The sequence below is a fragment of the Amblyomma maculatum genome, unplaced genomic scaffold (genome assembly GCF_055883805.1).
Source record: "Amblyomma maculatum isolate TAMU_Amacu unplaced genomic scaffold, ASM5588380v1 scaffold_13, whole genome shotgun sequence".
NCBI lineage: Eukaryota > Metazoa > Arthropoda > Arachnida > Ixodida > Ixodidae > Amblyomma > Amblyomma maculatum.
The window spans coordinates 6,521,152-6,545,747 of NW_028146738.1; the positions used below are offsets into that span (position 1 = coordinate 6,521,152).

Below are 24,596 nucleotides of genomic sequence, written 5' to 3' on the forward strand. Positions count from 1 at the left end.
GAGAAAAGTCCGCACCGCACCAGAGAAAAGTCCTCGTAAATCGGGAGAATCACGTACCGCTTGGTCAAAACTGGTACCGGTCGATGCCCCGCACCTTCGCGCACACTTTGGTACCAAATATATCGCGGTAACTGTAAATTAACACTGCGTTAATTGGCATAATAGCAGGGGCCGATGAGAAGCACGTCCCCTCCCGTCGGCGACCGCAGCGCCACCTCCCATGCACCCCAGCCAAGAAATTTGGCTTTCCATAATCAAATGCCGCTTGTTTCCAAGCAAGCTAGGAGCTGTAATTGTAAATGTACTTGACTGCGAATATCCCTGAGCCACTCTGAAGACAGAATTGACCCCCCTCCCCACAGCACCGTGCGTCTAAAACATTATGCACCGAGGCAATCAGCAGGCCATCGATGTGTGCAGCACAGGTGTTCCATGGCACAACTGCACCTCCGGTACCTCCCTCTTCCTATTTATAATATGCCATTCCCTACAATTGCACCACTGTTCACTGTGGTTCATAGAAACCCCTGCACATGCTTTGTTTGCTGTTAGCCGTCAAATGCTTGCTGCAATTTGGCACTCGTCACGCTCTGAAATGTTGCTGAGGCATTCGGTGACAACTTGAAATATGCCTATACCACATCAGTATAATGCGGTGATCAACTACAGCATTAGAAGCTGCACCTGACAACAGCTATCCATACTCATCGTTAGCTGCATGGACTTCGGGAGACTTGTCTTGGTCGTACTTGAAACAATGTTTCAGTATTTTCGAGTCAGATTGTGGTTCCCACAGAGCCAATGCTTCAGAGTGGGTCTGTGAATCTTATTGTATCCGCTTTATGAAAGGCTTTGTATGCAGTAGAATGAAGTCCGCACAGCGTGTGAACGCTACAATGCCTCATGTTTGCAAGTGGAGGTCGAAGTGGTCCTATATTAGCGTCATTGCAAATTTGAAATTCGTGAGAAAACTTGAGTTTTCTCCTGCACTCGAGGAGCGATTAAAGTAAAGCTTCATTTCAAAAAAAAAATTCCTCGAGGATCGCTGGGAGTAAAGGTTTCAGTCAAGGTCTCCATGCATTCTTTCCGCATGGTATTTCTCAAGAAGACTTTGTTAGAAGGAACGCTCGGAGGCCGTCATGAATTCTAACCAAGCCTTGAGTAGAGGAACAGCTGTTTCCTTCACTCTGGAGCAGAGGCAGAAGGTTGAGTCGAGGTGCATCTTCATATGATCATATATGTAGGATTGCATAATCTTTCAGGTTTGGTTTTATTCTTTAGCCGTGTATGCTGAGCCATATCCAAGAGTGCACACTTCTACTTCTCGAATGCCGTTTAAATCTCCAGTTTTGCACTGCTCTCTTGACTTTGTAGTTATTGTAGCTTTTCATGAAGCGGTGTACAAATGTGATTGATCGATAGGTGAAGAAAAGAAGCCAGCAGTCGGCGAGGCCAACGAAAGCACTGGGGATTGTACTTTGTGTGTTTTTATTAATTTTTACTTTGGTAATCACACAAATTAGTAATGTAATCTGTTTAGGGGAGAGATAAATGCAAAGTAGAAGGAAAAACAACGTACCGATGGTGGGGACCGAACCCACGACCTCCGAATATCGCGTCCGGTGCTCTTCCAACTGAGCTACATCGGCCGCTGTTCCACCTGCTACTTTCTTGGGTAATAATGTTGTCTCTATATGAACCTTGAGAGTGTTCACCAGCGCCACCCTCAACCATAGCAGTGGACGTGGACGTGGAGATGAGGGTACTCGTCTTTTTTTTTAATTTTTACTTTGGTAATTACACAAATTAGTAATGTAATCTGTTTAGGGGAAAGATAAACACAAAGTTTAAGGAAAAACAATGTGACAATGGTGGGGACCAAACCCATAAAGTACAATCCCCAGTGCTTTCCTTGGCCTCGCCGACTGTTGGCTTCTTTTCTTCATGTATTATAATGAGTACCCTCATTTCCCCTTCATTTATCTGCTTGTCGCCTACGGGGGTCTCGGTTCTGGAAGTCTTGAAGCCATAGGTAGCATAAGAGGGTTCTAGCACAGCTTTCGCCCTCGCTCTTGATCACATTCTATGTGACGCTGGCGGTAACACAGGACATTCCACGTCCACCGCTATGGTTGAGGGCGGCGCTGGTGAACACTCTCAAGGTTCGTATAGAGACAACATTAATACGGAAGAAAGTAGCAGGTGGAACAGCGGCCGATGTATTTCAGTTGGAAGAGCACCGGACGCGATATTCGAAGGTCGTGGGTTCGGTCCCCACCATCGGCACATTGTTTTTGCTTCTACTTTGTGTTTATCTTTCCCCTAAACAGATTACATTACTAATTTGTGTGATTACCGAAGCAAAAATTGAAACAAAAAAAAAACAAAGTACACTCCCCAGTGCTTTCCATGGCCTCGCCGACTGTTGGCTTCTTTTCTTCATGTATTATAACGAATGCCCTCATTTCCCCTTCATTTATCTGATTGATCGATAGGATATGGTTCGAAGGCCCTTGAAATATCTGTTCGACTGAGGTATTAAATTTTGTGGGGGTCTTATGCTGAACAGTCTGTATGCTCGTGTCAGTTCCTCAGATTTCTGTAGTTCAGAATCTAAACTTTTTGAATTGAATTGTTGTCAAATAATAGTATAGCACCTACTTGTCCCTTTCCCAAAATGTTTGGAAAGACATGAGCTGAATTTTTGGATCTGGATATAGTCCTGCTTTTTTTCGCATTTTGCAGACGTCACACAGTGAAAACCTGTACCCAAGCCCGAACCCAACAGGTCAAGAGCAGCAGAACAAGGGAACCTATATCCAAGCTCCAACCTTGTGGACCTAAAGCAGATGTTTTGTGACCGCAGTGTGTCAGCCATGCTGAGACATGGCATGAATAAAGCCAATCCAGGTGACCACATGTGTCTTTTCCAAGCATGCATGCTTTACACATGAGGCATATCTCATGGAGGGCATCAATTCGGCAAAACATTTTGTCACAACTGCAGCAAACACTGATTGAGGCCTTGCACAAGGCCTAAAGCTGGGCCTAAAGCTAGTATTATGCACAACACAAACATGAGGAGTGGTGTAGAAGCCTTGCAACCATGCAGAGTATCACTATAGCATGGTAGCATTCCTATGTCAATGTCTCTCGTCCTCTAAGATCACACTGCTGTTTTGCATCTTTTGAGTCCTGAGTCTCGAACAATCCTCACGCTGTGTGCGGGTCGGTAACCACGCACAGGTTTTTGCATGCCGTACCTTTTGAAGCGAAAGCTTGTCTACGCGTATCAGACTGCAGCTTCGCGTGGCTTCACATAGCCTAGTTCTGCGCATGCGTGTGACGTCACAGCCAAGGCCAGCTGTGCAGCCTCCTCGCCAAGCTCTGCCAGCATTGCCTAGCAACGCTTAAGAGGTGTGCGACTCCTGCTCCTCAAAAAAAAAAAAAATTTGTCTCCACCGGGAATCTAACCTCCATCCCTTGGATCCCCAGCCAAGCGCTTTACCACTGTGCCACCCCCAGATCGTTAAACGCTGTTCATAACTCCGCTTGTCAACCGTGATCCAATGGCTTGGCGCCACATTTGAATGTATCAAATACTAAAATATAGTTAAGTCAGTCAATTAGGGTGCAGCCGAGATGTATCAAATACATGTTAATTAAACCAGTCAAGCTGACGCCACGCTACCTGAAGTTGAGCCAAAAAAGGGCATAGGAAGGGATTGGGCGTGCAATTTGAAAGTATCAAAGACTAAAATAGTCAAATCAGTCAATTAGGGTGACGTCAAGGATGTGACACGCAACCGGAAGTAGAGACGCAATGGGGCATAGGAGGGTGTTGGCACGCAATTTGAAAGTACCAAGGACTAAAATGGGTAAACAAGAAGTGAATTAATCAACCAACAGCAGCATCCGTGCTTTCATATTACTCCAATGCAGATTCTGCACTGCTCTTATTTTTTACCCACCTGTCATGCAACAGTACTATGATACATATTTTCAAAACATATTGATGCAAATACAAGAATTGTAACGCAGTCTGAAGAGTCTCCAAACATAAATTGTGTGATATTACACTCCTGCTACATATTAAGGTTTGCACTTGATCGACGATGTCAAATACATGACAAGAAAGCGCAACTTCCCAATTCTACCTGCGAAGGGGACGGGCAAATCAGGTGGTGATAAACTGATTAAATTTTGGCATGCAGCAGACCTCAAGGAGCAGAAGAAAATGGGACATGAAACATCTGGCCCACATACCAGTGGCAGCTCTTAACATACAGCTCTGCATATATACGCGTTTAGTTTTGTGATGGGATTACGCAGTCATGCATGTCATGTATGTCGTACACTTCACGTAGGCTGTACGGCCACGTTGGGTGTACGTTCAGCTAGGTTGTACGTTCTCCTAGGCTGTACGTTCTCTTAGGCTGTACGTTCACCTAGGCTGTACGTTCAAGTTGGTGTACGCAGCAATAATTGCGTACAGCAGTCTTGTACAAATCTCGTACAATTTTTCCACTAGGGAGGAGCCAACAGTTGGGAGGGAGAGAGAGAATGCCCAGATGCTTATCGCAGTGGATTCTAACATGAGCTGGAGCAGTGGAAATACCATGGAACGCGTAGAGGGTGATAGGCGAGTATTAATTGGAACCTTCCCAGGGATGACAATGAGAGCAGTGCTGAAAGAGAGCAGAAATAGGCGGTCGGAAAATTCCGCAGAGCGCCATATGGTGATAGTAGCAGCTGGGCTAAACGAGATCCTAAATGGTGACGCTGCAGGACTGGTGGAAAGTTTACCTAAGGGAGTTGACGATATCAGGGAGATAACACAGCAAGCGCAGATAGTTGTATGCACAGTACAGGAGGTGCTAGGAACGAGCGGAAAAATTGAAAAAGACGTGGTGACAGTTAATCAGGACATAAGAAAGTTAAGCCTGGAGAAGCGTTTCGGTGTGGTTGAGGTAAACATGGAGGTGCATAGAGCAGGTTTTGGCAGGGCTTCCAGCAAGATGGCATCCATTTTAAGAGAAGGGTGGGAGCAGAGATCGGCTGGCGCCTGGCAGGCAGGGATGTAGCCTTTTTAAGGGGTCTGCGAGGGCTCCCTGCGCAGGGGTAGTTGGAAGTGAAGCAGAAGAAAGCTTAATAACGGAGGCTGAGCGCAACAAAATGGCAAAGAGGAAGTCGGGAAAGAAAAGTACTAAAAAGAGATTTAGCACTAGGATCAGACACATAAACATGCAAGGGGGAAGAAAGAGAGCGAAATGGCTAGAGATAGGACAGCAGTTGAAGGATGACGAATTAATTGTGTACGCTCTATGCAAGACTAATCTCAGGGATCTATAAGATCCTCCGTTTACCTCAGGCTACGTCTGGGAAGGGTGAAAACAGAGCGAGAACAGAAAATTGGGGGGAGGGGTAGGTATGTTGATACACAAAGGAACAAATTGGCAAATAATAAAATCATCTTCCAAATAACATATCTGGGTATGAGGAACAGTTTGCCGGCATAAGGACATGGCTAGGGGTAGTTAATTTAGGAACAGGACACCAATGCAGGCAGGAAAACAAGGATCTCGTTGAATGTCTCAGTGATGACATAAGCCAGTTTGTAGCCGGGGCCGATATAATTCTACGGGGGGACATGAACGGCCACATCAACGATCTGGATTGATACATGGATTATAGCGGGAAGCTAATGCTAGATTTCTGGGAGCGATACAACCTAGTAATTGTAAATAGAGAAACAAAATGTGAGGGACAAATCACGTGGGAATTCCGGGACAAGCAGACGACCATTGACTACTGTCTAATCGCAGACAATTTATAGCAAGCTCGCAAAAGTGGAATTTACGAAGATGGGGAGTGTAGTCTGGGGAGTGACTATATACGTATTAGTCTCCAGATAGGAAAAAAAGACGAGCATGATAGCTACTGCACCCCGTTTCAAAGGGGATGCTCCTATTATCCATCCATCCATCCATCCATCCATCCATCCATCCATCCATCCATCCATCCATCCATCCATCCATCCATCCATCCATCCATCCATCCATCCATCCGCTCATTCGTCCGTCCGTCCGTCCGTCCGTCTGAAAACTGCTGACAGCAATACTGAGCGAACGAAGTCACGGTCCGGCAAGGGTAATGACCTCTCGACTGAAGGGGCGACTTGACCATCATTACCCACGCACTATTGAGAGTCGTCAATCAAGAATCATCTTAAAGGCTGCTGAGGATGCACATATTGTCACTTGCAGTGAATTGGCGAGAGCTTCAATTATTGACTATATTTGTGTTTGCTTTTGCGGTTATATTCGATTTGAACCTCCAGCTCAGAAGATCAGAAAATATGAAGTCTGCTGACTTAGCTACCCGCATAGAAATCTGGCTTGTAAAATATTTCTTTAAAGCACCACCTCGGCAGGTGAAACGTTTGTGGAATTACTTTGTGACCGATTTCCTAGTGAAACTTCAAAATGGCACACTATGTGAGCTACAGGGGTAAACAGATCCTTTTTTTGCAAAGCCGTAATTTCTCGCGATTTCAGATCCATCCTTCTTTAAATAGATTTGAATGTAGGAAAAACAGAAAAAAGCATTCGCGAGAAGAATATAGGATGATATTTAAGTATACGAAAAACAGGTTCGATTCAAGTATTCCGAGCATTTTATGGATAATGCATGAACTTTTTAGCAGCTTTTATAAGCTGAGATTAGATTTCTTACACAGATTTCTCACTAATTCTAAAGAGAACAGCATGTTAACACTACAAAAGAAAAGAGACCCATATCCCATTTTCTACGTTCTTTTTTTCTTGATAACTTTAGGTGATAATAGTAGCGGCGATTTGAAATTAAATTCAATAATGATTAACTAGAGAGATCAAGCTACGCACCTTTCTTAACTCCGTGGTCTCTTTCACCAGGTTTTACAAGTGTTATGCTAGTCAAGTTTATTATCTTAAAATTAGATGGACGCTTCCTGAAATGTTATATGGTTATCGCGGTTGTCTATGTATTTAAGTAATGCGTTCTCGTTCGCATGCTTAACAGAAGGTTATATTGGCCGAGTGGCGGAGGTGTTCGTCCTATTTGAAGTCCTTTTCGTTATTTTACTGCGGTCAGTTCTAGACTGTGATCAGAATGAAGCAAACCACACAAACATAAACACCCTCCAGCAGTGGTACGTGGCTCAGTACGGTGCAGTTAAGGGCCAGCTGGCCAGGCACAAAGTAGGTCGGAAGAACGTAGCTCTGAGACAGTGCAAGAGAAGGAGTGGGCAGTAGGGGCACGGCTTTTCAAACTGAAAGAAATGATATTTGAATACTGCCCAACAATGAGGAGATAAGGTGTGAGTCTCGACGATTCGGTTGCCTTTCGAAATACGTGCCTTAACTGGCTTGGTAAAGAGCAGAACAACCTTCCCAACTGGTATTGCCTAACCATATCCTGTAGGAGCACTCGAGCTGACGATGCTTTGGCGCATGATTTTGTCGCGTGTTCGCGTGGCGCGTCATTTGCCGCGTGATCGCGTGGTACGCGATTTGTCGCCAAGTGTCGCACAAATAGCGGAAATATTATCAAAAGGAATAAGAGCGCATTTAAAGCCCGCCGTTCGCGTCGCTTGTGTGAGGAACTTTATTAATACTTAATACAAATTGTCTCTGCCCTTAAAATATCAGTTCGTATCCACTGAGTTTAATTTTTTCAGATTTTCTTTTTACAATTCACAACAATAAAATAAATTACCAACAGCTGTCCAAGAGTGTGTTCTAGTTTGGGCTGCATTAGACGATGCGTTTGGCTCTTAATGGCCGAAAACCAGGCGTGAATAGGGCCATGAGGTGACGTAATGACAACGGTTAACACTATGCAGTAACCTTCAGCATAATCATTTCCTTCCTTCAGTGAATGTATGCTACCTTTAGGTTGCGTTCATATGGAGTGTATGTTACTTTTAGTTAGCGTTGAGAGACACTTTTCCACGACAATCGCCGTTTAACAGTGCTCCTATGGGATATGGTTTGACAATACGCGGATGGGCTCTGCTTTTCACACCGAATGAAATAATAGGCACTTTTAGTTGGGCGCACGTAGTAAATATGCGTACGTATCGCTCACTGTGTTGCATGCGCTGCAAACGTCGCGAACACGACACCTTTAGTTAGACGTGCCGCAACGTCCGCCACAAGCGATGTGCATCGTAGCGCCATCTAGTGACAATGAATCAAAGCACGTGCACGCCAAGTTTAAAAAAAAACAAAAACAAAAAACATTGACTTATTGCTGATGAGGTGAATAGTCGAACTATCAACCTTTTTATTACAAGGAGAAAAAAACTACCCAAAGTGAAGAAAATGAACGCCATAAGCCAAAGCGACAAGGCGGTTGAGAAGGAATGTCGTTGCTATGACGACCACACACACAGCTTACAGATAGGCTTAGCATCTTGAATCGCAAAGTTATCTAGAAAACTAGGGATATTTGTAGCTAATACCTTTTCGTGTGGGTGAGAGTGAGTGTAATAGAAGATAATGCAGCCATTTCGAACAAGTTATCGCGTCGCAGAAAACAGCGGCGAGGTGTATTCGTTCCGAAGCGGGCGGCCAGCGCGCCGCCATGTTGTCAACGCAGCTCGCAACGCCCGCAGTATAGTGCTCTAGAAGATTGGACAGTGTGTCGACCGCGCCGCGAAATGCATGGGAGCGGGGGCCGCTTTTGCGATGACGGAGGCGCCGCAGCGCAGAGGGCGCCACCAGCAACTGGTGTGTCAGCCGTCCGGGCGCCCGCGTATGCGCGCTGTGCAGCAAGGTGGATACTGCGCGCATTGTACGTTCTTGTTTGCTTGTGCGTCGTCTCGGGCTGTTCGCGACAAGATTTTATAAATATGCCGGTTAATGGGGCTCAGTACTGTTAGCAATCACCTAATTTATTTTCGCTTTTGACCGTCGGCCACACCTCGCGGAAGCAACATGACAGGAGCTGGGCTCCGAAGAAAACAGCTTGGAGAGGGCGTACAAATTCAGACTCGCACAGCACACTTCACTCGCCGTACAGCTTGCTTTAGCATTCCTGAAGCACCTAACTGACGTCCAGAAATGCACTCGTTTTGAAAAGAGGGCTGTGTGGAGACAGGATGTATGAAGAAGTCAAACATGCAACATGTGCGTTCGAGCGCTGACTAAAGCTGGCCACAGTAACCCCATTATCAAAACAGTCAAAAATTGTATATTCCGTTGTTTCATGCGCAGACTATGCCAACTACAGTAAGTCACCTGAAGCCACAAGAAAAGTTGGCATTCAGTTCGAATGAATTAAATATGGACTACCCCCCATAGAGGTAGAGACATGAAAAATGAACGACACTACACCAGGTAAACGGCTACTAAATAACTAAACAGAGTGGGACAGGAAAGGTGGAAGAAGTGGGAAGTAAAGGATGCACGGAAAAAAAGAAAAGAAACGTGTCGCCTACAAGGGAGGGAGAAAGGAGGCACGCAGCGCCATGAAAAGAGCGACCGCAAATGTGAACAAAGGTTTGGAATTGTGCGGCGCAGCAAACGCACGACGGAGAAGAAAGCAGGCAGCTAAAGACGAAGAAAAATGGAGAAGTATGACAGGCAATAAAAAAAAGGAGAAACAATCGAGCTTAAGAACCAAATGGAGGCCTGGGAATTAAGAAAAAAGCGGTGCACAAAAAGGCTGCAATCGAACGCGTAGATATAAGCGTCGAAATTTAAGTCAACAACTTTGTAAAACTGTACACTAATATAAGAACAAACCATTTTATTTTATTTCCATACGTTGGAACATTAATGTAACGGGTAGCTTTAAGTACCCAGAGATGCGCGCTATACTTAAGACATTTAATCTCAATGCATTATAGTTTGACAATTACTTAATTGTTCCAGAAGATGTTTTCATTCTAGGTAGTTTTTATTCTGCGTGCTCGAGCAACCGGTAATATGTAAGTCATTGACCCCAGAAGACCGCTCGAGTCCTGTTTTGGTGCACATATAAAAAAAAAGAAAAAAAGAATAGCTTTGAAAAAGAAAGACCGATGGAAAATAGAGGACGCAAAGGCTATAGTGTACGCCTAATTCGCTTCCGCTACATGATCCTTCAGCGAAAGAGAGGTTGTGAGGCCGGCACGTTTTTTCGCCATGAACAAAAATTGCGCCATAGGCGCTCCAAGCTATAGTCGCAATTTACTCGACAATTTGGCTCGGGTGTACGATCCTTTTGGACGCCTTTGCACTTCAGATTTTTCAACCTTCATCTAAAATGTGGAGGTTCAAAAATTTTACCAACTTAGAGCACCAGAAAGCTCACACTTGAAGTAAAGAAATTTCATGTGTTTTGCGGGCTCGCTCTTTGCAAAGTAAGCGAACCACGACAAGAGTTCTCAAAGGGAAAATAATTGAATTCCCTTGAAAGTATTCCACGTGTAATATCAACCTTGTTAACAATTATAGCCTTATTAGTTTGTAAAGAGTAGCCGCGGCAAGTAGCCCGATTATAGCCCGGCAAGCAGTAGTTGGCGTCGGCGAGTATATCCAGTCGATTACTCACATTTGATACCGCACACTCGAAGAATAAACACGCATTAGTGTCCGCATCTGAATTCGGCCTTATATTAATTGCATGTGTATTTGGTGCCCGTCACCGTTTTCGCATTTTTCGTTTTCTTGCGGTGCGCGCCAACGACTGCATCATATCTGCCAATACGACGCGCAATTATAAGTGTTTTCTTTCGCTCTGTACCATTCCATGCCAGTAAAGCGTCCGCTCTTAAGTGCCCACTATGAACGTATTCCCTCGTATACGTATGTGACAGGTTTAATTTTTCATATTTTATCTGAAGTATTCCCCTAGCTGTACTTGACATTTTTTAAATCTAAACAGCTGGTTCACCCTTAGGTCAGCGGCACGTAAAGAAATGTCCGCGATATATCTATTTGTTAATCACGAACAGAGAATAAATGCTTGAGTCGCGTATATGTTCCTTTTTTTTTTTTTTGTTGCCGCTAAATACCGCAGTGCTTCATATTAGAACAGTAATAAATAAATGTGTTTTGCTCGCACACTGCATTTGTAATTTCTATAAGCGGTGATTAGGGCACATACAGCACACCTATTAAAGAGATATATTACAGATTACTGACGATTTAAGATACACGTTGTTATGTATTAATAAGCACAAGCTGCAAAATGTAAGTAGGTGTTTGTGAATAAGGTTCGTAAAAAATAAGCTGTTCCTAAGAGACCTTACGAAGCACAAGCTTTGATTCGCATGTATACTGTTTTTCTCCGCGTGTTAATAGCGCTCCTCGGCAGTAGCCTTTATTCCCTTGCTGGAAGAACGAATTCAAAACACCACGCATCGTTGAAAACATTAAGTACAAGATCATCTGGACGATTTATGGCTGTCCGCAGGAAGAAATGTTGAAACAGTTTGAAATAGTGACTCAAACATCACGCGCTGCTCCGTAGGACTGCCCAAGCGAGCACGGTGTCTCCAAACTAACGTAACGGAATGGCAGGGATGAGTTTAAGCACTTGTAATAAGTAGCCCTTTTATTAAATATCGCACCATTTGCGTAACGTGTCAAAATAGCTCCAAAGAGAACCGCGCCCCTCCTCTGTACCCCCGCTTTCCCCGCGGCCGCTCCGCGACGAGCGGCGAACGTGGCACCCCTGTTGCACGTCGCTCTCTCTTGCGAAAGTCGGTTCCTGTCATCGCAAAAGCGGCCCGCTCTCCGGCGCCGGTCGTCACACTGCCCAATATTCTAGAGCACTATACCCGCAGCAAAGGGCTTACGCCGAGATTTGATGCGTGCGTGTACGGTGGCTAGATGGGTAGGTGTGCCGACCGGCAGGGCACAAAGCGTAGTTCCGCGTGCCTCCGCTTCATGACGACGAAACTGGCGCTGCTGTTCTCCGCCCGGTGCTTACCGGCGGATCGTCCGCTACTTGTCGCAATCGCATCGCGCGTTTTGCTAACCTCATTTTGTGTTTAAAAACATTACTTATTACTTGCGTTATCAGTCAAAATAGTAGCTGAAACTGAGACTTTTGCGGTCTGGCATTGAAACAATAAACAGACGACACTAGCTACCTGTTTTCTCGTCTGTTTGCTGTCTGTCATCGTCCACATGCAAGCGCCGTAGCGAAGCAGGCGCTGCGCTTTTTGTGAGAAGTGATCGGAATGAAGACCAAAAAAGACACAACGTGTTTCGCACCCTTCTGCAAATCCGGCTACAAGTCATCGGGAAAGGACTGAAAGTCTCGCTGTTTTCGGCGCCGCGGGATCCCGAACTGTTCAAAAGGTGGGAGCTTGCTCTTCATCGTGCCGACAAGAGGTTGCAGCCACACTCCGTTGTGTATGAGCGGCATTTTGACCAAGAGTGTATCGAACGGGATTACAAATATAGGATAGAAGGCAACGTTGTTAGACTCCCTCGTTCTCACACACGATTGACGAAAGATGCCGTGCCTTCTGCCCTGCCCGATGCTCCTGCTTACCTGTCAAGAAAGGTGACCGCGAAACGAGAGACGAAGAATTCCACAGGCTGCCGCTCAACCAAGGCTGCCAGAAATGACAGCCACGACCTTGAGGCAGTGCCGGACGATCCAGTACCTTCAAGCTCCAGTGAAGGTATCTCTACGTCTGTAACCGAAGTGTCACCTCATCCGGTTGACATTGACTTCACTACCTGCACGGTATCCCACAGCGGCTGGACACATCACTCTATTGAAGATTCTGGCGCCTCTGCGTTCTCGACTTGCAGAAAAAGCGGACAGAGCATCGTTCTGGTGAAAGTAATACTCCTGGAACACTGTGCGTCAAAACTGCGAGCCACCGTGTCCGTGCAAGGCGCCGTAACACAGAAGCTGGATTTGAAAACTCGTGAACAGGTTGGGGACCTTTTGGCTGACGTGGATGCCATGATTCCATGTCAGGGCATAAAATGCAATGACCAACTTGACACCGTCCTCGCGAAATCCAAGAATATAAGAATCCACGGCAACACAACATTTAGCTCCAAATGCGTCGGCATCGCCGCAAGTCAAGGAGACTCCTGTTTGCATTGCCGATACGCAAAAAAGTTGCTCCTAAATCAGCTGTCGTACAAAAGAACAAAGGACCGGAGGTCGAGGGAGCGCGAAAAGAAGAGAAAGCTTGTAACAGCAAAGTTCAAGAGACTGAAGCGAAATATGTTTACTCTTGAGACAAAATTGGAAGAGATGAGGAGGAAGAACTCAAAACTAGAAAGCTGCGCGCTCATGTCAAGAATAGAAAATTTGCCAGTAAGACAACAGTCACAAGTCATGGCCTGTTTAAATGCTTCAAAGCGGAAAAGCACGAAGGGTTTTAAGTACCAGCGCGAGTGGCTGCTCGAATGCTTGATAATGCGGATGAGGAGCAAACGGCTTTATGAGCCCCTGCGCAAGAAGATCATGCTGCTGCCCGGCAGAACGTGTCTCCAACGGTACCTGCGCGGATTTCGAAGCGGATTCGGCTTCAATGAACGGGTGTTTGCTGCCTTGAAGGAAAAATGCATATGCATGACGGAGCAGCAACGTAATGGCGGCATTATGATGGATGAAATTAAAATTTCCGAGAACCTGACAGTCAGTCACTACAGGAAAGTGAACGGTTTGGTGGACCTCGAAAAATTTTCATCTAGCTCCAGCTCAGAATTGGCGGATCACGCCCTAGTTGTTTTCTTCCAACCATTCACGGGAACGTGGCACCAGGTGCTTGGCGTTTTCGCCTCGAAGGAGAACGTGAAAGCTGATGTGCTAGCAAAAATTATGGTGAAGGTTGTGATAACGGCAGAAAACGCCTCACTTTTTGTGGATTTCATAACAACAGACGCTGCTAGCTGGAATCGTTCCATGTGGCGTATTTTTAGAATTTCTGGGAAAGCAGGACAAGTTGTCTGCAAGTCGCCGCACCCTGTGGACAAGAACCGCTCCTTGCACTTCGTCTCCGATTTTCCCATTTGGTGAAGAATGTAAGAAACAGCTTGCTCCAGCACCCTTTAACAACTCCTCAGGGCGTGGCATCCATCAGCCACATTGATGCCGCATGGCAGCTAGATCAACGTAGCCATGTCGGCTTGAAGGCAATGCCCAGGGTGCACAAAGCTGTTGTAAGGCCCGACACATTCGAGAAGATGCGCGTAAATTATGCGTTTCGCTTGTTCTCTGATGATGTCCGGCGTGGTCTTTTCACGTATAGACAGCAGATTGAGCACAACCACGGTTCAGTTCACGCGACCGATGAACTTGTCAAATTGATGCAGGAGATCATCAGCATCATGACCTCAAGATTTCCAGCTGCCGCCCTCCGCCCGAACTCTGCGAAAGCTCGGCGACTTCGTGACTTCCTCACCTATCTTGATGAGTGGCAACGCTGTGCTCAGGAGGAGGGATTCTTATCAGGGAGCACTGCAGCATGCCTCCGAGTCACGCTGTCGAGCACTCTTTCCCTCTTGGATTATCTGTAGTGCAAAATAGGCTATAGGTACTTAATGACCGCCAGACTAAGCCAAGACATCTTGGAGCAACTTTTTGGGGTTTTGCGACGAATGACAGGAAGTAACGACCATCCAACCCCTGTTCAGTTCTTGATCTCCATAAACACTCTGGAGTTCATGAACTTGGCCAAGTCACCTGATCATGGGAATGTTTCACCCGGTCTATTAAGCAGCTTGCTTGACACCGATGATGTCATAGCAAAAGCAGAGACCCAGCAGAGGTATGTGGACGACTTACTGGACATAGGGAATGTGCAGGCGGCACACGAAATGCTCAGCACTTGCCAGCTTGACAACGACCACAGCAGCCTGGCGGTAGGAAAAAGTGATTCGCGGCTGATTTTCTATTTGGCAGGATACGTGGCGCGAAAGTTTCTTTCAAAGACTAAATGTGCCGATTGTGCCACTGTTTTGCTGGCATCGCCAGGAGCTCCCCTTCCGCCTGTGGCCGCTCTCACAGCCCATGTAAGCATGGGGAACTTAATATTTCCATCTGATGCTTTGAACAGTCTCGTGACATCTCTCGAGGAGACCTTCAGTCACTGCTTCACAGTCACTGAACTGAGGCGAGAAAGTCTCGCAGACTTCGCCTCTTTTCTGCAGCTCAAACCTCCACCTATGATTGGTTGTGAGGAGCATAACATTGAGATCACTAACAGCGTCGTCAAGTTTTACTCTATCATGCGCCTCCACTTCTTGGTCAAGAGCAAGAACCTGGCCCGTGAAAACTCGCGAAAAAAAAGAAAACACCTGAAATTGAGACGCATTGAACGCATAGGCATGATTTTGGGGTGTGTTACTTCACTGACTCAAAACCACTAATGTGTGCATGTCATTTATTGCACTTTCAAAAGTTCAGCTAGAAGATACCGTTTTGCAATACAAGCTTATTTACTTGTTTTATTTTATTTATTCGCAAGGTCTGCTTACGCCCATGCACACGCATAAATCACAGCTGAGCACTGCGTTAATATATATTCGCGTTGCCTTGTGTTGGCGTGGAACATTTAATGAAAAAAAAATTAAGAACGAGGAAGTGACATAACAGTATTTGGAGTTGCTTGCCTGAAAAATCGGGAACGCAGCAAACACGCTGTACGTAAAAAAACAGCCTTAAACTCGGCCCCCTGCCTTTGTAATATGTTTACATCCCTTCCCTATTCCCGTAAGACAGCTTGTTTGCAATAAACTCATTTGCACTTGAAAAAAAAGTGAAGCGAGTCGCTTTCTGTCATGCGTGGCGACGGCCGAAGGAAACGGTCATGAACCGGGCTTTCGCTGGTGGCGCCACTGCGGCGTCATGAAAAAAAGGCACGCGTTACCTCCGCAGGTCGGCACACCTACCCATCTAGACACCGTAGTGCGTGCTCCCTCAGGACAGACCGCGTTACGTACGGATCGGCGCATACTCGTTCGTTACCCGCATTGTCGCTGCGTCTTTTTTCAAATCACGTGCATAACCTTCCCAACTGCTATGATAATGTGGTATTAAAATTTATAACCTAATTGTAGACATGAATTGCTGTCTTTGGATGAAACATTCCGCTTGTCATCTGTAAAGGGTGCTTTAAGTAAAAATGGGTATGATCTAACGATTCTATATTTCCTATGCAACTCAGTGCTCTTTGTTTGCAATAACTCAAGCCTGTGAATGTTTCTCGCAGTCGCAGCATCCTTTCTGGGCCTCTTATTAAAGGGCACAATTCGTGCTGGAAATATACAGCAAGGGAAAATCTTCAAAGCCTTCAGCGTACTAGATGACAGTCTGTCCAACTGGTCACCGTGGGTGGATTCATGAATGAGAAAAAGGAAGTTGGTCGCGTGAACGCGAGTGCCACGCGCTGCATTCGAAACGTGGCTCGCGTAGGAGCTGCGGCGGTGGTGACAGATCTAGCAGCTGACTAACCGAGTCAGAAGACTTGTTTCCGAAGCTTGCTGCGCGCTAACACCCAGTTTTCTGCCCAGGAGAGACAAATATGTCCAGACGCACGGACGGCCCCTTTGGGTTAACTAACGTAGCCCTAGCTGACAATGTGGCCAACGCTTCCGACAGCTGCCCCACAACCATCTCCGCCGAGTCCGATCTGGAGGCATTCTGGGGAGCCCGGAGCATTATGTCTCTGCCCAGGAGACCTGGATGCATCTACCGCGCACGGCGTGAAGCGGTCCAGCTCAACGAAGTGGTGCACTGGGAGCTGCCGGCTGCTGTGAAAGGAGCCCGGGGGGATGCCCCAGTGTCAGCGCGGTTGTGTACACTCGGGGCACTAGATCACCGCCGAGAACTGGCAGCAGAGCCGGTAAGATTCGAATTCATATATGTGGCGCAAAAAACACAAACACAAGAGAAGATACACAACACACGCGCACACTACCAACTGTAATTAAAATTTGAAAACACTTCCTCTTCACCACGCCTCCTCTTCTACACTCAGGCACATTTCATCTTCCTCTTCTTCTCATAGTCCTCTTCTTTGCAAGGGGATAATGGCACTCTCTTCCTCGCAGACCTTAACATCGTCCAAACATTGTATTGACCAATCTCATCTTCCTCTTCTTCTCTTCTTCCTCTTCTTTATCAGGTGGATAGTGGCACTTTCTTCCTCGCAGACCATATACCTCGTAAAAACATGACTGTCACAAATTCTCACTGTCTTGTTACCGCACACCTCTGCTTTGCCCAGTAACTCATACTACGCTGGACAAGCAAATATCACCACATTGTCATATAGTCATACACTAAACACCACCGCCACACATATCCAGTAGGACATGTCAATCCACACCACATAACTTGTGTCCAAGAATAACAACTTTAGGTCAAGAATAACAGCTTGAGGCCCGATAGTAATCTCGTTCTTTGCATTACTCAGGATGTTTGCTCAATAAAATTAAATTCTTTTCTACGTAAGCTCAACGAAGCTTCACTAATGCATCTCTCTTCTTTCTTCTGTATCCAATACGCCTCTAAAATTTCGCGGGCCATCTTATCCCGACTCTTGCCTAAAATGTTTAGCCTGCTAAAGAACGGCTCACACTTGCACTTTTGGCAGTGAAAGGCTAAATTTGACCCTTTGCCATTTTCTATGGACTTCTCGTGTTCCCTCATTCTATCATTAACACATCTTCCTGTTTGCCCAATATATACTTTACCGCACGTCAGAGGAACCTCATAAATCACTCCCACCCGACATCCAATAAAACTCTTAACATGCTTCTTATGGCATTGGCCTTTCTTTTTCCTCCCTAATAATGCACATAATCCACCCAGTTTTTTGGGGGAAGAAAACACAACTGGCACCTCAAACCTACCAGCCACCTTTTTCAGGCAGTGTGCAACTCTATGTATATAGGAAATCACTTGTGGTCGTTTATTTCTCAACTTATCTGGCGATCTTCTTTTCCCTTTCATTTTCTGAAGCAAAGACTCTGCCACCCCACATATAATCATAACCGGGAAACCAGCCACCTGAAGCCTTTGTAATTGATTATTGAAGCTTTCCTCTGCCATATGTACACATGATTTTAACAAGGCCGACTCCAAACAAACGGAAGCCATCCCTCTTTTTATAGTCTTAGAATGGGCTGATCCATATGGAAGTAGCTCTTTTTTAGCCCTGGAAAAATATTTCCAACACACTTCCCCATTACAAATTTTCATATTTAAATCAAGAAACTGCAATTTGTTATCCACCGGTAGCTCATGAGTAAAAGTAAGCCCTTTTCCTTGTAGCTTAAAAATAGAAAGCACACTTTCCACACTTAGACTCACCGCAGAGCCCTTATCCACAATGACTAAGAAATCGTCAACATATATAAATATTTTAAAACCTGATCCATTAAGGGATGAATAAAGTGCTCTGTCAACACAGGATAAAAAGATGTTACATAGAACTGGGGCAACACATGACCCTATACAAATGCCCCTTCTCTGCACATACAAATCAGACCCAAACGACACAACAGTGGACTTAAGGTACAACTCGAGTAGGGCTAGAAAATTGTCCACATTGACACCAGCAGAGTTCTGAAAGTCTATAGTCCCATTACTTTCAATGCATTCCCGCACCGATTCAAACAATTCTAAATGTGGCACCGAATAGAACAAATCCTCTACATCAATAGAAAAAAAGTACCCAAGATTGGTTTGATCTTTTAAAAAATTGATCACTTCAAAAGATTTCTTAGTAGCAAAGGGATCATGAACCTCCAACCCTTTTAAATGTTTAAGAGGCTACCGGCTGATCTGCTGCTGCCACGCATCACGTTCAGACACAATACATCTGAAAGGCGAGTCCGGTTTATGAGTCGTAACAGTGAAGAGCACTTCCAAACAGGCCTTCTTGCATTCACTGATCCCCTTTGCTAACCTGGTTAACTTCATATCATTACATAACGCAATAGCTGTTGTTCTGCAAACTTTCTTCTTCACTTTAACAAAATTTTTCTCAATAGCAATTGTCGCCTTCTCTTCAAAGAGTCCAGCCGGTATAACAGCAAAACCCCCTTTGTCTGTTTGAAGTAATCGAAGATTATTCCTTTCAAAAAACTTCACCACTTCCGCAGTACATACCTTTGGTACCTTGTCCTTGTTTCAAGACGTCCTCGTAATACTATCAAGCCCATCCAGTAAGCATCGGTCCCGATCTTCACCAGCTTTATCCGCTATCTTTCTGTTCAAGGACAGAAGCTCACAAGCTGGAATTTTGGGCGGCACACTATATTTCGGGCCCTTCTTTAGGGTATCAGCAACTTTTTCTGGAATAGCGATATCCCCCAAAAAAACCAACTGCCTAGGCTTTCCAGTATGCTTTTAAATTTTTCTTGGCAACAAGGCCACATATCGTAGCCACAAAAACTCTGTCGTCTGGTTCACTAGACGCCATGTTTCCTTCAATTTTCTTTCCGCAACCCACACAGGGTGTATTGTGTAGCATATAATACGAATCCAGTCTTTGAACATCCGAATTCGCCTCCATAACTCTGATTTACAAATTCGGCAAATCCTCTTAACGTGACCAACAGATGGCGGAATCACAACGAAAAAACCACTCACTTCAGCTGGAACCAAACCCTTTCGCAAACAGAAGGAGATGCATCTTGCTCGGCATGTCGAAGAAGCAATCCGAGCGATGAGCACATGTACCTGAGCGTAGGTAGGATGAGAACACATAAAAGGGCCCACAGTACAAGAAAGGAATCTCAAAATAACGGCTTGAGGGGCTAGTTGGTGCTGCATCGTATTTATATATGTGGCGCAAAAAACACAAACACAAGAGAAGATACAGAACACACGCGCACACTACCAACTGTAATTATAATTTGAAAACACTTCCTTTCACCACGCCTCCTCTTCTACACTCAGGCACATTTCATCTTCCTCTTCTTTGCCAAGGGGATAATGGCACTCTCTTCTTCGCAGACCTTAACATTGTCCAAACATGGTATTGACCAATCTCATCTTCCTCTTCTTCTCTTCTTCCTCTTCTTTATCAGGGGGATAGGGGCACTTTCTTCCTCGTAGACTATATACCTCGTCCAAACATGACTGTCACAAATGCTCACTGTCTTGTTACCGCACACCTCTGCTTTGCCCAGTAATACATACCACGCTGGACAAGCAAATATCACCACATTGTCACATAGTCATACTCTAAACACCACCCCCACACATATCCAGTAGGACATGTCCATCCACACCACATAACTTGTGTCCAAGAATAACAACTTTAGGTCAAGAATAACAGCTTGAGGCCCGATAGTAATCTCGTTCTTTGCATTACTCAGGATGTTTGCTCAATAAAATTAAATTTTCTGCGTAGACTCAACGAAGCTTCACTAATACATCTCTCTTCTTTCTTCTGTATCCAATACGCCTCTAAAATTTCGCAGGTGGAGGACTGCCGGTGCCATGGGCGTTGTCTGTCCCAGGCCCTTTCGGCCATAAATGAGCAGACGTGGCCGGTGGCTGCTTACACGGCCGGCCGCAAAACGAGATCGTATACTCGGAATGAAGCTTTGGTTGTTGCTGCCTTTCTCCGTGAGATCAACCGCAGGGCCGCCGACCATGGCTTCATCGTCGGAGAAGACACTGTTATTGTCCGAGTGGTTGCCGACACTCCACCGAGTTGGGGGGGGCGCCCGTGCACTAACCGTACTGGCCGGTGGTGCGGCGTTGCGCAATGACCGAAGACTTGTGCAGGCCGGTCGAAAAGGCTCCCTGCAGGTACACAAGGGCCTTCTCCACCGCTGCACACAGCAGCGGTCGGATGGTTGTGCTCAGTGGCCGCGCAGGCGATGCACCACAGCGCTGGGAGGCTGGTACGATCTTACGCATGGCCCGGTCGTAGTCCACAGGCAGGATCTCAACAGAGTCAATGTTGAGCTGCAGCTTCTCCTTGGTGGTGTAGATCTGGGGGAAACTGCGCCTGAGGGCCACCAGGGCGGCCTCCGAGCACAGGGCCTTGAGGTCGGCCCCACAGTAGCCAGTGCAGCGGGCAGCCAGCTCTGACAGCAGCGCCTGGCCCGGCGGGGGAACCCAGTCGCGGGTGTGGATCTCCAGGATGCTCAGGCGAACCTTGTGGCATGGTAGCGAGAAGTGGAACTCGCGGTCGAAGCGTCTCGGCCGCCGCAACGCGGGGTCAATGGCGTCAATACGGTTGTGGCCCCGATGACAACCACCTCGCCTCGGGAGTCGAGGCCGTCCATCAGGGCAAGCAGCGTGGACACGATGGAGCTATGAATCTGGTCTTGCCGCGTCGACCGCACGGGGGCCAGGCCGTCAATTTCGTCGAAGAAGTTTATGGATGGACGCATAGAATAGGCCTGGTCAAACAAAATCCGCAGCTGTCGCTCAGACTCGCCGACCCACTTGCTGAGGCCGTCGGCACCCTTGCGCATGAAGAAGGCCACCCGCGAGTCGCCCCGGCCACACTCATTGGCCAACGCCCGAGCCACCAGGGTCTTGCCTGTGCCAGGAGGTCCGTAGAACAGCACTCCCCTTGGTGGCGAGATCTTGAAGCGCTCAAACACTTCGGGGTAAATGAGTGGAAAGAGGATCATCTCCTTCAGCTGCTGAATGTGTCCGTCCAGGCCGCCGACTCGATCGAACATCACATCCTTGTCAACCTGCATGGGATCAACGTCGGCCAAGCTAGAGCCGATCTTGGCCCGATCACGAAGCACACCCTCGAAGTCCTTCTCCTGGAAGTTGAGCGGCAGGCAGCGGTTGCGGGCGCGGACCATGCTGCAGGCCTTGCGCCGTTCAAAGCAGAGCTCGTCATCACTCGAGCTACTCGTTGAAGAGTTGTGTGCGGCATGACGTTTCCTTCTGTACATGGAGCTTCGGTGGGCTGGGGACCTGTAGGATGACCGGTTTGTCCGATGGTGCTTTGGCCTGTGGAAGATGCTGGTTATCCGCTTGGAAGGCTTTGTTTCCACGACAGGCACCTGGAAACGCTCTGTGATGGGCTTTTTGGGACGGAGGTGGTAGCCGTTCATCATGGGAAGCTGTTCCACTTCCTCATTGTCATCAGTGTCGCTGGAGCCAGCCGCCGAGCTTTCACCCTGTTGCTCCAAGTCACAGCCTGCCGCAGCGGCAGCAGCCGCCTCACGTCGACCACTGCGTCGTTCTGCGCCCGCATGCCGGGAGCTCCGCGTACACAAGAACGGCTGCTCTTCATCAGCCTCCCCAGCCGCTGCAGACAGCTGGTGCTGCTGACGCGTCCGCTTCACCCGCGAGTACATGTCGTCCCCAGCAAAAGGCTGCATTTCAGAGAGTCCAAGATGACGAAGTTCCTTACTCATGCCCTTTTCGTTGCTTCGCTTTGACTCAAGGCTGTCTACATTATCCCCATCCAAGGTCTCGGAGTCATTGCCACCAGGAGGCATGCTGTCGTGGTGATGGGTAGCTGAGCTACGCAGGTAGTGGTGGAAAGTGGTCGGATCTTTCTTGCCATGACCGTACTGCTGCCCCGAGGACACCTTGACGTATTCAGGCATGCTTGAAGTGAGGATCCAGGACTGGTTGAGGTTGCCATAGATGCACTTGCGACGGCGCGTGCTCCGTCGTACCATGCTGTCGTCATCCTCGTTCATGTCGTCGTCAGTTGAGATGCCTACGTTGTTGGCAGGCGGCGGCCGAGGTGGAACACGCTGCCTCGACGAGGAACCGGAGTGGCGGCCGTTGGGCAGGAGGTGTTCGAGGTGCGACGTCTCCACCGCAGACTGCTTCATACGCACTGAAGATTCATCATCTGAGAACTTCAACCTTCGTGTTGACCGCCTTCTGTAGTCATCGTCCACGGACTCCTCGGAATGCTGCGAGTCGGCGGCTTCGACCCTCGTAGACCTTCGCGTCGAAATCCTGGGCGGCGGCTCCGTCACTGAAGACTTATTTCTAGTCTTCACCATGCTGCCCGCTCTTCAATATCGCGAGTGAAACATAACAGAGCGCGGCAAAACTTCTGGGCCTAACGGGTGCCGCGGAGTCGATGGCCCACGACAACAACGCGGGGCAAACCTTTCCGCTCGCTCCCTCGACGAATTTGCTGTCCTCGCTGCTCCGTATGCACAACTTCGTCGCAACACACTCTAAAACACCACGCTGAGTAATGCAAAGAAGCAGATTACTATCGGGCCTCAAGCTGTTATTCTTGACCTAAAGTTGTTATTCTTGGACACAAGTTATGTGGTGTGGATGGACATGCCCTACTGGATATGTGTGGCGGTGGTGTTTAGTGTATGACTATGTGACAATGTGGTGATATTTGCTTGTCCAGCGTGGTATGTATTACTGGGCAAAGCAGAGGTGTGCGGTAACAAGACAGTGAGCATTTGTGACAGTCATGTTTGGACGAGGTATATAGTCTACGAGGAAGAAAGTGCCCCTATCCCCCTGATAAAGAAGAGGAAGAAGAGAAGAAGAGGAAGATGAGATTGGTCAATACCATGTTTGGACGATGTTAAGGTCTGCGAGGAAGAGAGTGCCATTATCCCCTTGGCAAAGAAGAGGAAGATAAGAAGAGGAAGATGAAATGCGCCTGAGTGTAGAAGAGGAGGCGTGGTGAAGAGGAAGTGTTTTCAAATTCTAATTACAGTTGGTAGTGTGCGCGTGTGTTGTGTATCTTCTCTTGTGTTTGTGTTTTTTGCGTCACATATATGAATACGATGCAGCACCAACTAGCCCCTCAAGCCGTTAGTTTGAGATCCTTTTCTTGTACTGTGGGCCCTTTTATGTGTTCTCATCCTACCTACGCTCAGGTACATGTGCTCATCGCTCGGATTGCTTCTTCGACATGCCGGGTAAGATGCATCTCCTGTTTGCGAAAGGGTTTGGTTCCAGCTGAAGTGAGTGGTTTTTTCGGTGTGATTCAGCCGACTGTTGGTCACGTTAAGAGGATTTGCCGAATTTGGAAATCAGAGTTATGGAGGCAAATTCGGATGTTCAAAGACTGGATTCGTATTATATGCTACACAATACACCCTGTGTGGGTTGCGGAAAGAAAATTGAAGGAAACATGGCATCTAGTTAACCAGACAACAGAGTTTTTGTGGCTACGATATGTGGCCTTGTTGCCAAAAAAAATGGAAAAGCATACTGGAAAGCCTAGGCATTTGGTTGTTTTAGGGGATATCGCTATTCCAGAAAAAGTTGCTGATACCCTAAAGAAGGGCCCGAAATATAGTGTGCCGCCCAAAATTCCAGCTTGTGAGCTTCTGTCCTTGAACAGAAAGATAGCGGAAAAAGCTGGTGAAGATCGGGACCGATGCTTACTGGATGGGCTTGATAGTATTACGAGGACGTCTTGGAACAAGGACAAGGTACCAAAGGAATGTACTGCGAAGTGGTGAAGTTTTTTGAAAGGAATAATCTTCGATTTCTTCAAACGGACAAAGAAGGTAGTTTTGCTGTTATACCGGCTGGACTCTTTGAAGAGAAGGCGACAATTGCAATTGAGAAAAATTTTGTTAAAGTGAAGAAGAAAGTTTGCAGAACAACAGCTATTGCGTTATGAAATGATATGAAGTTAACCAGGTTGGCAA

General features: G+C 46.8%; 1 pseudogene; it reads right to left on the reverse strand.

Annotated features, from left to right (window-relative positions):
- Positions 1-20,700: 20,700 nt before the first annotated feature.
- LOC146172145 (ATPase family AAA domain-containing protein 2 pseudogene) lies at positions 20,701-23,142 on the reverse strand (annotated as a pseudogene).
- Positions 23,143-24,596: the final 1,454 nt, after the last annotated feature.